The sequence below is a fragment of the Vigna umbellata genome, chromosome 9, assembly GCF_029865625.1.
Source record: "Vigna umbellata cultivar VRB3 chromosome 9, Vumbellata_1.0, whole genome shotgun sequence".
Taxonomy (NCBI): domain Eukaryota; kingdom Viridiplantae; phylum Streptophyta; class Magnoliopsida; order Fabales; family Fabaceae; genus Vigna; species Vigna umbellata.
In genome coordinates this window covers 49,474,311-49,485,726 of record NC_142173.1, presented here as the reverse complement: position 1 = coordinate 49,485,726, position 11,416 = coordinate 49,474,311, and the positions used below count along the sequence as shown (strand labels likewise).

General features: G+C 35.4%; 1 non-coding gene and 1 pseudogene across 1 annotated transcript; one reads left to right on the top strand and one right to left on the bottom strand.

Annotated features, from left to right (window-relative positions):
• Positions 1–274: 274 nt before the first annotated feature.
• On the top strand, positions 275–346 carry TRNAQ-UUG (transfer RNA glutamine (anticodon UUG)). The gene has a single exon. It is a non-coding gene; the product is annotated as a tRNA-Gln (tRNA).
• A 2,632-nt stretch (positions 347–2,978) lies between these two features.
• On the bottom strand, positions 2,979–4,911 carry LOC148193765 (uncharacterized; annotated as a pseudogene).
• Positions 4,912–11,416: the final 6,505 nt, after the last annotated feature.

The window sequence follows — 11,416 nt, the reverse complement described above, 5'->3', positions numbered from 1 at the left end:
AGAAGAATAAAGATTAAATTAATATTTTAACCCTATATGCATTCACCGAATATTGTTACGAACTTTTTATTTGTGTGATACCAGTAGTGATGTGACAAATACATACAAGAGGACAAACTTTGAAAAGCATAAAAATAGTTCTTTAATTTATAGAAACTTCATGAAAATGACAATTTATATAATACAACAGACTTTTTAAATTTTAGTGAACGTATACAAAAAGGGAAATTTGAAAATTATGCATAATATTATTCAAAGAACCTTATTCGTGTTTGGTTCTATGGTGTAGTGGTTAGCACTCTGGACTTTGAATCCAGCGACCTGGGTTCGACTCCCGGTAGGACCTAGGACCTCTTTTCTTTTTTGTTACTTTACACTTTTTCTATAATTTGATGACATTTATAAACCATTTTAAAATAATGACTAAATTTTTGGACAGAAAGAATTAAACAACTTATAATAATTTTTTAATAGATATAATTTAAAGAATGAAACTAAAATTTAAAATACAAAGAAGATAATAGTTTAGCCGAATTAAAGAAGTTATTGTTGAAAAATCAAACTCAACTAAACAAAAAAGGTTTGACTGGTTTTTCCGAGTTTCTTTTTCATATCTATCAGAGTCAATTGAGTTTACTTGTTGAGAACCTTCTCTAGCCAACACCTCGATAATGGTCCAATTTTTGTTATAAAAAAAAAGCACTCCACCACCTACTTAATATCCTACACTTTTAATCGTTTTAGTAATAATTTTAAAAAATAAAAATATTCTTATTTAAATTTACAGTGTGTTTGGATAGAAAATTTTAATTAATAAAGTAATTTATTTTTTTAAAAGAATTTGAAATATTTTGTTTAAAAAAAATTAATTCGAATACGAATCATTTTAAAAAGTAAGAAATTAAAATTTGTCACATTCTGAAATTTATATTTTTTCTATCTTTATTTTGTTTTAGTTCGATTTTGGTTTTTGTACAATATGTTTGTACGGGTAAGAGAAACATCGACCAAACTGAACAAGATGGATAAACGGTCTCGAACCATATACATAATTAAGTATAACCTCTAATCAAGTTTATTGATAAGCTTTACTCATTAAGGATTGCGCTATGATTATGGTTTTGTTAATCATAAGGTACACCTTGAAACCTATAAATACAATTTTAAGTTGAGGAGGTAGGTGATTATATTTATTGTGAATTCAAGATTTTACTGTGAGCCTACGAGAAAAGTGTAAAAGATGTTAGATAGAGATTCCCGACCCTACACCCAAAACATTTTGGCGCTCACTGTGAGCCCATGGGATCTAGAAGTAAACTCAATGCTGACCACAAGAAACATGAACTCATAAGACTCAACCGAGATGATTAAAGCCTTACAACAACAGATGTTGGAAATGCAGCAACGCTACGAATGAGAGTTGGCTACCCTAAGGGCTAAGAATGTAGCTAGGACCACTAGAGAGAAAGCCACCGAAGATGAAGATAGGATTATTCGTGTAGAGCAGACAACCCAACACTCTAGGCCGGTGGAAACCGACCAGCTCGCTACTACTAAAGTTAAAGACGATTTTTCGGCCCTACACCCGAAATTATTTCTAACGTTATTGGTTTGACTAAAATCAATACATTGTTAGAATATTATTCAGATTTTTCTTAATAAAAATTGTTTTGTAATTTAAATTTTTATAATAGTTTTTAGACAACTATTACTTCTTAGTTAATATTAGTTAAGATTTTTTATAAGATGATTTTAAAAGCAAATTTTTCCTACTCGTGTCTCAATCATGTAGAATGTTTAAAATCTTTGTAATAAGGTATAATGGGAAGGGCTATAAGCTACTTTAGTTAAAGGTTAGAAAGTGATGACCATGCTCTAGCTAGGACAAGCCAAATCTAGAAGCAACCAAGTCATGTTCATGGTGCTCACGGTTTTGATGAAGGAGTGCAGAATTTGTGGTGGTGTGAATCAATGAAAGTGTCACGGTTTTGGATGGTTATACGGTGAAAGATTAAGTGTTTAAGGGTTCTATAAGAGAGGTTGGACCAACTCTTGGAGGAAGGGGGCAAGAGGAGGTCACTTAGGTTGCTCTAGGTTACCTTAAAAAAGTAGTATGACACAAAAATGACAGCATGACTTTACTCTAAATCAAAGGTGATTACATGATGGAGAACATCTCTATTTATAGGCTAAGGTGTCTCAAAATGGACTGAAACTTTAACCTAAAAGACCCACCTTGGTTGGCTTAGAGAGCAAGGAGAAATCCTCTCCAATAGGACGGAGACAAGTGGCAAAAATCCCCTCAAATGAGATAGTGACAAGTGGCCACTACCTATGGAAAATCTCTTCATTCCTAGAGCGACACATGGCCATTAACTAGGAGAAAAACTCTCCAATGGGAAGCCTTCACATGTCTAGAAAGAAATCTTGCTCCCTTGTTCTCCAAGCTTAGCAAAAATGTTGACCCCATGGTCAATACACCCATTTTGGACGTCCAAGCATAGTCAACTTTGGGCCTTGGCCCTTTGTTGACTTGTTTGGTCAAAATCTTATTCTACTTGGTCCAAAATACAAAGCCCAATTGAAATCCTACACTACTAGGCCCATAATACAAAGCCCAAATAAAATCTAGACTACTTAACCTAAAATACAAGGCCCAAATTTATTCTTACTCTACTAAATCTTCATGATGGCTTAAGATGCCCCAAGAGAAAGAGTCTAGGCTCATCTTTCATAGATGTCTCCAACTCTTCATGAATGTGTTAGGTCATGGCTAGGGGTATGCCATCATCCCCTCCCTCTTGAAAAGATTTGCCCTCAAATCTTCAACATGGGCTAAAGGCAACTTCTTTTTCTTCATAATCTTCAATTATTTCTTATTTTTACACCTGGGTCAAATACCCATTTTATAACACAAGTTAGAATAAGTGTTATAATAGTGAGTAGGTCAAGGATATAGCTCTCAATAAGGATTCATCTTAAATCAAATGAATTATTAAAGTCTTGGAAAGAATGAGCACTTTTCTTGAAAATTTTATTTCCCACACAAGCATGCTTTGGTTTTTTCTTGCCATGCTTCTAGAGGAAGATGACAAGGAGACCTTTACACTTTTACACAAGCTTTTTGCCCTTAACATCATAATTTTCTTGTTGGGGCATTCTTTTGAATTGTGCATCATGTTTTAACACTTAGAACAAAAGGTGTTTTATTATCTTTTTACCTTCTTCTTTTCCTCTTTCTTTTTCTTTTCTTTCTCATTTGTGCTTGGTCCTCTTCCACTTGAGAAGGTGTGAGAGGATGAAGTACAAAATTTCTTTTATTGTGGGTGATGATTATCTCATTAGTGTGGTCATTATGTAGACATTCTCTATCAAAAAGCCAAGGTCTTCCCAATAAAATGTGACAAGCATCCATAGGTACTATATCACATAACACACTATTTTCATAATTCCCTATGGATAGCTTGACCATCACTTTTTGATTAACTTTCAATTCCTTGTCCTCATTGATCCATTAAAGATTATAAGATTGAGGATGACAATGTAGTTAATCCAAACTTATTAATCAACCTAGTGCTACAACAATTTGAACATGAGCCATTATCCACAACAAGGGAACATGTTTTGTCTAAGATTTTACATCTAGTATGGAAGATGTTATCTTTTTGTGTGTGCTCTTGTGAACTAGGTTGATTATGAAGAATCCTTCTTAGCATAAGAAGTTCTCCTTCACAATGATGGACATCCTCACTTGCGCTTCTTGTTTCTTTGTGCCACTTCTCTCACTCTCACTCTCACTTTCCTCATCTTGGCTACTATATACATCAATACCTCTTAAGATCATGGTATTTTTGGTGGGGCATTGTGATGCAATGTGACCTCTACCAATACACTTGAAACACTTAATTTCACTAGTGCGAGTGTAAGATGATGTACCACCCTTGGCCTATCTTTTTCTTTCTCTTCTCTCTTCTCGCTCCCTAGATTCCTAGAGGGTTCTTCTTCTACCACTTGCTTACCCTCCCTCTTGTAGTATTTCTTAACACTAGAGTTAGAGTGGAAAATTTTCAAACCTTTACTTAAGAGTTGTTGTTCTACCCTAATGCAAATTTGTACAAAGTCATTTAAGTCTTGGTAGGGCAACAATTTCACTCTATCCTTAATCTAAAGATTAAGACCACTTAGAAACCTAGAATAGTGGTCTATTCTTCCTCTCTAATCCATGCCCTCATCATGTAGAGCTTCATCTTTTGCCTATGGCTCTCTATGCTCATGTCTCTTTGTTGGAGCCTTTGGAGTTTGTCCATTAGCTCCCTATGATAGTATGGGGGAATGTGCCTTCTTCTCATGACACTTTTCAATTCATTCCAATAGGTAACTTGGACAGCCTTCTTTCTCTCATAAGGGAGGTCCACCAATACATGGCATTCCTTTGGAAACTCAATGTGGCCAATGTGACCTTTCTATCCTTACTCACTTGATGACACTCAAAGAGTTGTTTAACTTTCATCTCCCAATCTAAGTATGCCTCAACATCTTCTTTACCATGGAAATGGATCTCTTGGAGTGTTCTCTCTATCATGAATTTTATGTGGGTAAGTTTGATAGTATTGGTTTGCAAGCCTATTATCTACCTCATGGTGTGTGAGTTGAGTTGGAGTTTTAAAACTCCTCCTTGTATGACTCTTACTTATCTTTATTTACTCTTGGCCTTTTTGTTGTTTCTCATTAAGGACTCTAAGTTCTTCTTACAACTTATCAAGATACTCTTCTCTTTTAATTCTTTATTTTTCTTTGAGAAGAGTTTCTTGCCTTTGCCAAATTTTAAGTGACTTTTGCTAAATTTTTCAAAGTGGGTTTTATATCCTCACTAGAGTCACTTCCAGTTTCACAGGAATTAGTCTTAAACATCCTTAAAGGTTTTCAAAAGGATGCAATGCAACAAACAAATACTTAAATTTCAAATAAAGTTCCTTAAAGACTTAAGGAGACAAAAAACACCCACGTTCACTTCTAGAAAAGGGAGGTGAATCACAATGGATTTCTTAATATCAAACATTTCCTAGCCAAAGTTTACTTTAGGCACACTTGAACCAAATTTCTCAAAGGGAACTAAAGTTGAAATTAAAGTTGATACATACTAAGCTATCACAATTAAAGAAAGCAAATAAACTAGTTATACAGCCTAATGATTAAGTTAGAAGAACTTTGGTTCCTCCAACCAACCAACCAACTAAAAACACAATTTACTAAGAAATAAAGGTTCTTGTTAGGAAATGGGATTGAGCACCAAAGACTACTCCAAAACACCTAACAAGGCCGTGAGTTACAAGAGAAAAAAAGAGAAAGATTACAAAACTAAAAATTACAACCAAATCAAAGTTTCCTCCCAAGGTGTTTCTCTCCTTTCTTTTTGGCTACCACTCTAGACTTCAAGCTCTCTTTGGGTCTCCATCACCTAGAAGACTACCTCTAAGATATTGAATCACCTCTTAAAGAGAACCTACACCACACAAAGTAACTAAAACTGAAATTATGCATGAAGAAAGAGGAAACAAAAGCAATAAAAAGGTCCAAAAACAAGAAAGGTTTTGCAAAAGAAATTTAATTATAAAAAACTAAGAAATCCGAGAAGACAAGCAAGAAATTAAAAAGAAAGGTTAGTACTCAAAAGAAATCTTACTGAAAGGAGCTAGAATAGATTCACAAAACAAAAATTACTAGAAGAAAAGTGGGTGATTCTTGTCTTTTGGCAACTTTGAGCAAAAGGGACACTAAGGTCACTCTTTTAATTTCATAGCCAAGACTTTTAGCCACTGTAAAGTGAAGAGAAAAGCCCAAAATAGTGAAGAAAAACGTTTCAAAATAGATTGCACAAAAACAGTGGTAGTGGTCTAAGCACACAAAATTTTCAGCACTTTTTAAGCTCTCTATTGGTACTTTTTTGAGACCTTTTTGCTTAAAAGCTTTTAGCACTTCTTTTCCACTCTTTTAAGGTGAAAAATAAGACTACCACACACTTGGAACAAAGGTGATATATGGGTTTTAAAAGCAACAAAGACAAGAAACACAAAATATAAGAGAATCCTACTAGAATAAAAATGGAGTTGAAAACAAGAAACATCAATAGAGATATTTTTTTTAAGAGCTTGTCAATGATCTAATGGCAACAATGAACCTAAAACATCAAAGATAAGACCCTCAAATGGTTTTATATGATGCAGTTTTGAAAACTAAATTATATATATTTTTTGATGATTTTTCAAAATTACTAGAGAAAATTGACAAGAAAAGAACTACACATGACTTTAGACAAACATGGATGGATTAAAAACTTCAAATGACTCAATCAATGAAATGCACCGAATATAAATCAATAAAAGACCTAACTAAAGCTTAAAAACACATAAACCAAACACAAACTAGAAACTTAATGGTGAAAATGGAATGGCTCCAAAAGATAGTGGAAACTAGAACCATATAGCACAAAAAATGAACAAGTAAAAGCTAACAAAAAAACAAGAAAGGAAAATATTAAACAACAAGGAAATAACAAAGGATCAAGACCAAGAAACTTAACTCTTTGAAGAACCAAGGCTCTTGATGCCAAATGATGGCAATGCTCTCACTAGTACAGTTAAGGAAAACGACATCGGTTATTTTAGCTCATAAACAGCGGCTCCTGAACCGAGACATATACAGGCGAGACAAAAAGTCTACCCCTTTTTGCCTCGGTTGTGGACGGAGGTAGTATTGTGGAGTCTACTGCCTCGGTTTGGACTTGAACCGAGGCAATAGAGTGTTCTTTTCTTTTGCGCCAGCCTTTCCCCACCGCATCTTCCCTCTCCCGACCACTCCATTCTAATTCATTTCCCCTTCCTCCGCCAGCCAATAGAGTGTTTTCAGAAGTTTTACCGCTTCAGCAGAGTCAGTAGGTGTATCAATTTTTGAAAAACTTTCCTTTATAACTAAGGAAGCTCTTCCCAAATTGTCCGCAACATCTAGTAAACTCTTTGCAAAGTTCTACATCATAACAGTCCCAAAAGGTTTCAGACATAAACCTGTATAACAAACTTTTTCGAAACTCAACCCAAAATCATCCATAATAGTCCCAAAATCCCCATCCCCATCCCCAACTCAGCCCAACTCGGTTGCCATTAGAAGAACCTCTTCATGGCAGCCTCAATCGCCTGCATCGCCTGCAACAGAAGAACCTTCTCGAACACGCTCTTCGAGACGTACAACTTGGTCCAAGGAAGCGACCCTGCATCAACCCAACATAAAGCACACAAGTTTTGAGCAAAGGTGGGAACTTTGTGAAGCGGGCATTGAGGAAAAGGAAGAGGGTATAACGGGAAATGAAAAGAATGATTGAAAACCTAAGGATGCGTTTGATTTGTGGAGCAGAGAAGGAAGCCAAGTCCATCCCCCACTTGACAGCGCGTTTGGCTTCTCGATTCAGCTCGTTCCGCTCATCTTGACCTCGAGATCCGCGTCAGAGGTGGATGATAGTGGAGAGTTGGGTGTTCGAAGTTTCGGACGAGACAAAGCGAGCGTGGCAAACGAGAAGCGGTGAGAGATTGACGATTTTTAGATGTACTAGGTGAGATAGTGGAGGAGAAAGAAGGTGGTTGTGGTGGTGGTGGTGGAGGAGGAGAGGAAGGGTGACACAAGTGCGGTGGTGGTGGAACCATGGGTAACAAGGACGCAGGCGAGACCACTGGCAGCACAGGGGGCAGCGCGGCGAGCTAATGAGTGGTAGTCATGGACGCAAATGAAGAATGAGAGAGCACGAGGAAGAAGAAGCTACACAGAGGAATGAGAGAGCACGAGAGGAAGAAGCTGTTGGGCGGAAATGAAACGTGTGTAGGATTTTCAGAAGATGAATGAAGCTACTACCTCGGTTACTAACGAAACCCGAGGTAATACAACCATATGGCACCGGTTAAGAGCAGAACCCGAGGTATAAAGTGTCACTCAGTGACCTCGGTTCCTTGAGCGTAGGTGTATAGGCATCGGTTGCCTAGCAAACCGAGGCAATAACACTTTTCAAAAAGTTGTCAGACAGAAAAGTCTAATTTGCAGTTTTGTGTGCAGAGTTATAGGTCTCGGGTCTTCTACTAACCGAGGCAATATCACCATTCCGTCTCGGGTCAAGGTGTAACCGAGGTATATAGCTTTGTACGCTTCGGGTTTTGCGTAACCGAAGCGTATATAACGCGTCAAAAGTCACTTTTTTTACTAGTGTCTAGCTAGGACAAGCCAAATCTAGAAGCAACCAAGCCATGTTCATGGTGCTCACGGTTTTGATGAAGGAGTGCATAATTTGTGGTGGTGTGCATGGATGAAAGGGTCACGGTTTTGGATGGTTATATGGTGAAAGATGAAGTGTTCAAGGGTTCTTTAAGAGAGGTTGGGCCAACTCTTGGAGGAAGGTGGCTAGAGGAGGTCACTTGGGTTGTTCTAGCCTAGGGTGACCTTAAAAGAAAGCGTCTCTATTTATAGGCTAAGGTATCTTAAAATGGGCTGAAACTTTAACCAAAGAGAGTCACCTTGGTTGCCTTAGAGAGCAAGGAGAAATTCTCTCCAATAGGAGGCAGACAAGTGGCAATAATCTTCTCTAATGAGAGAGTGACAAGTAGTCACTACCTATGGAAAAACTCTCCATTCTTAGAGTGACACATGGTCACTAACTAGGAGAATAACTCTTCAATTGGAAGCCTCCACATGTCTAGAACGAAATCTTACTCCTTTGTTCTCCAAGCTTAGCCAAAATGTTGATCCCTTGGTCAACACACCCATTTTGAACGTCCAAGCATAGTCAACTTTGGGCCTTAACCCTTTGTTGACTTGTTTAATCAAAATCATATTCTACTTAGGTCAAAATACGAGACTCAATTGAAATCCTACACTAGTAGGTCCATAATACAAAGCTCAAATAAAATCTAGACTTCTTGACTTATAATACAAAGTCCAAATAAAATTTAGACTACTTGACCTAAAATATAATACTCAAAATTATTCTTACTCTACTAAATCTTCTTGATGGCTTAAGAAGACCTAAGAGAAAGAGTCTAGATCCATCTTTCATAAATTTCTCCAACTCTTCATGAATGTGTTAGGTGATAGCTAGAGGTATGCCATCCGAAAGTCATAGGCAGAAGCGGTAGGAAGTAGAATTGACCACCAAAGTAGTTTACGGCAGGGAAGCAAAGGTTGGGGCTTTAAACTAACCCTCTGGTTTATGTAGATTTATCAAAGAAGGATTGAACCACCGATTGCAACAAGATTAACAAGCGAAAGAAGATTTCAGGTAGTACCTATGCAATTAGTGTGTTTCATTCTCCTGTTTTTAGGAGCTGACTACATAAATGCTCTTGTTTTGTTGAAGGTTTTTCCTTGATATACACCTTAGAGTACTTTATGGGGATTTTAAGATTTTTTTTTTACCAATACTATTTCTCTATAAATGTTAGTAATTATCTTGTTTCTCTTTTAATATATCATCAAAAGAGATATTATTTTTTGTTAATAATTTTTATTAGTTTTTTAATGTTAACGAAAAGCTTTCCACTATTATTAGACTTCTTTTTTTCATTAGAAAAAATTTTCAATCAACGTTGATAAAAAAAAAAATTCACAAAAATAACCTTATCAATGGGATCCTAAAATATATAGTTTTGCTCAACATCAACTGAAAAACAATATCAACGGCTGTCACTCATGAAAAAGATTTCAAATATCAATTAAAAAATATTTGATCGAAAAATAATATCAACTAATATCAACTACAAAAACAATCAATTTTATATTTCAAATTTATACCAATCATTTAAAAATTAAATAATTTTTTACATTTGATAATAATTGAAATCTTTTATTTAAATGAAAAAAATTAAAACTCTTTAAATTTAAATTTACTTATTCAAATAAAATATTAACAAAATAAAATAATTTAAAGCCAGCTCAATTCATATTCAATATATTTGAACTTGTTTTTATGAATTATAATGTGAGAACCCCATATTTTTTTTAGAAAATCATTCTGAATAGTCTTTTTTTTTTTTTTAAATACCATCATATTCTCCAACCACAACTCATAGGTCTAGTTTATTTTTCTTCAGCGAGAGAACACAACAAACAAAATCCTCAATTTTCTCTATGTCAATTAGCTTCCACTGAGATCCCATAATCATTTTCATCCACATTAGTATCTATCACTCCAGTTGACCAGATCCTTTTGATAGGAACTGTCATGCATCACTCGTGGCCACTACCTTCCACTAACACACTCACCAGACCAAATCGTCTTCATTTTCGTCCTCAGAATCCTTCAATGTCAGAGCTCGTGCATCTTTTTGTCTTTATCGTTTATCTTGTTGCCACTAAAGTTTTCATCCAGTGATTACCACTGCATCGTCTCATCTTCAACAAGCTCTGTTTGTCATCACCGTTCACTACCAAACCTTCATCAGGTTGGGCCTTCCTTTATTCAACAACATTAGAGTGATGTATGTGAAGAACTCTATCAAAGCCTTCGTCAATTTAGGGTGAGTTCAAATTTATGTTCTTTTCTCTATAAAGCAATATGTTTTCCCTCACATGCAAGCTTCCTTTTAATTACATATTGCCTCTCTTCGTTTTTGATTAAACTCCCTCTAGTTGAGATCCTAAAATTTTACCTTGATTTGTTGTTTGGGCCTGTTGTTGTGTAGATAGAGTTTTTAAGACAAAATTGTCTATAAGACTATATGTCTAAACGCTCTCATGTTTGAAGTTTAATCAAATAACATTAAAAGAAATTAAAATCTAAAAATGCTTAACCAGAAGAATAGGATAGGAAAAAACACAAGTTTTAGGAACAAAATCCCTAATCATCCAACAACATAGAAAAGCCTAACGAAAACACTTAGAAAAACAACTAGGTTAAAGCTTCTAGACATAACACTAAAGGACTTACAATTCAAAGTGTCTAAGAGAGTTATGTTAAACGCGTAAGCTATACTATACCCAATGGTATTCATTTGAACTCTCGAAAAGTAAAAAGGCGTCAAGATAATGTCTTTGACTAAACCCTCTAAAAGCCTTAAACAAATATCCAAAAACTTATACAAGAAGAAACATGCTAAACATTAGCTCTAAAAGGGCAATATCCCAAAAAAATGTTTACAACAAACTAGACGATACCATGAGCTGAAATCTTTACTTCGTCCAACGATAAAATTCTTACACAACGTTTGGTATCTTAAAGAAAAGCTTAAATGATAAAGCTACCTCAATGGTAGAAAATGTAAAAAGCACTTTGTTATTTTAAACACGCATTAAATATCCTTAAATGTTTAATGTTCAGAAACAACAAAAGTAATAAGAGATAAGACATATCTATTGCCTGCACAATCTACTCTATTCTATACAT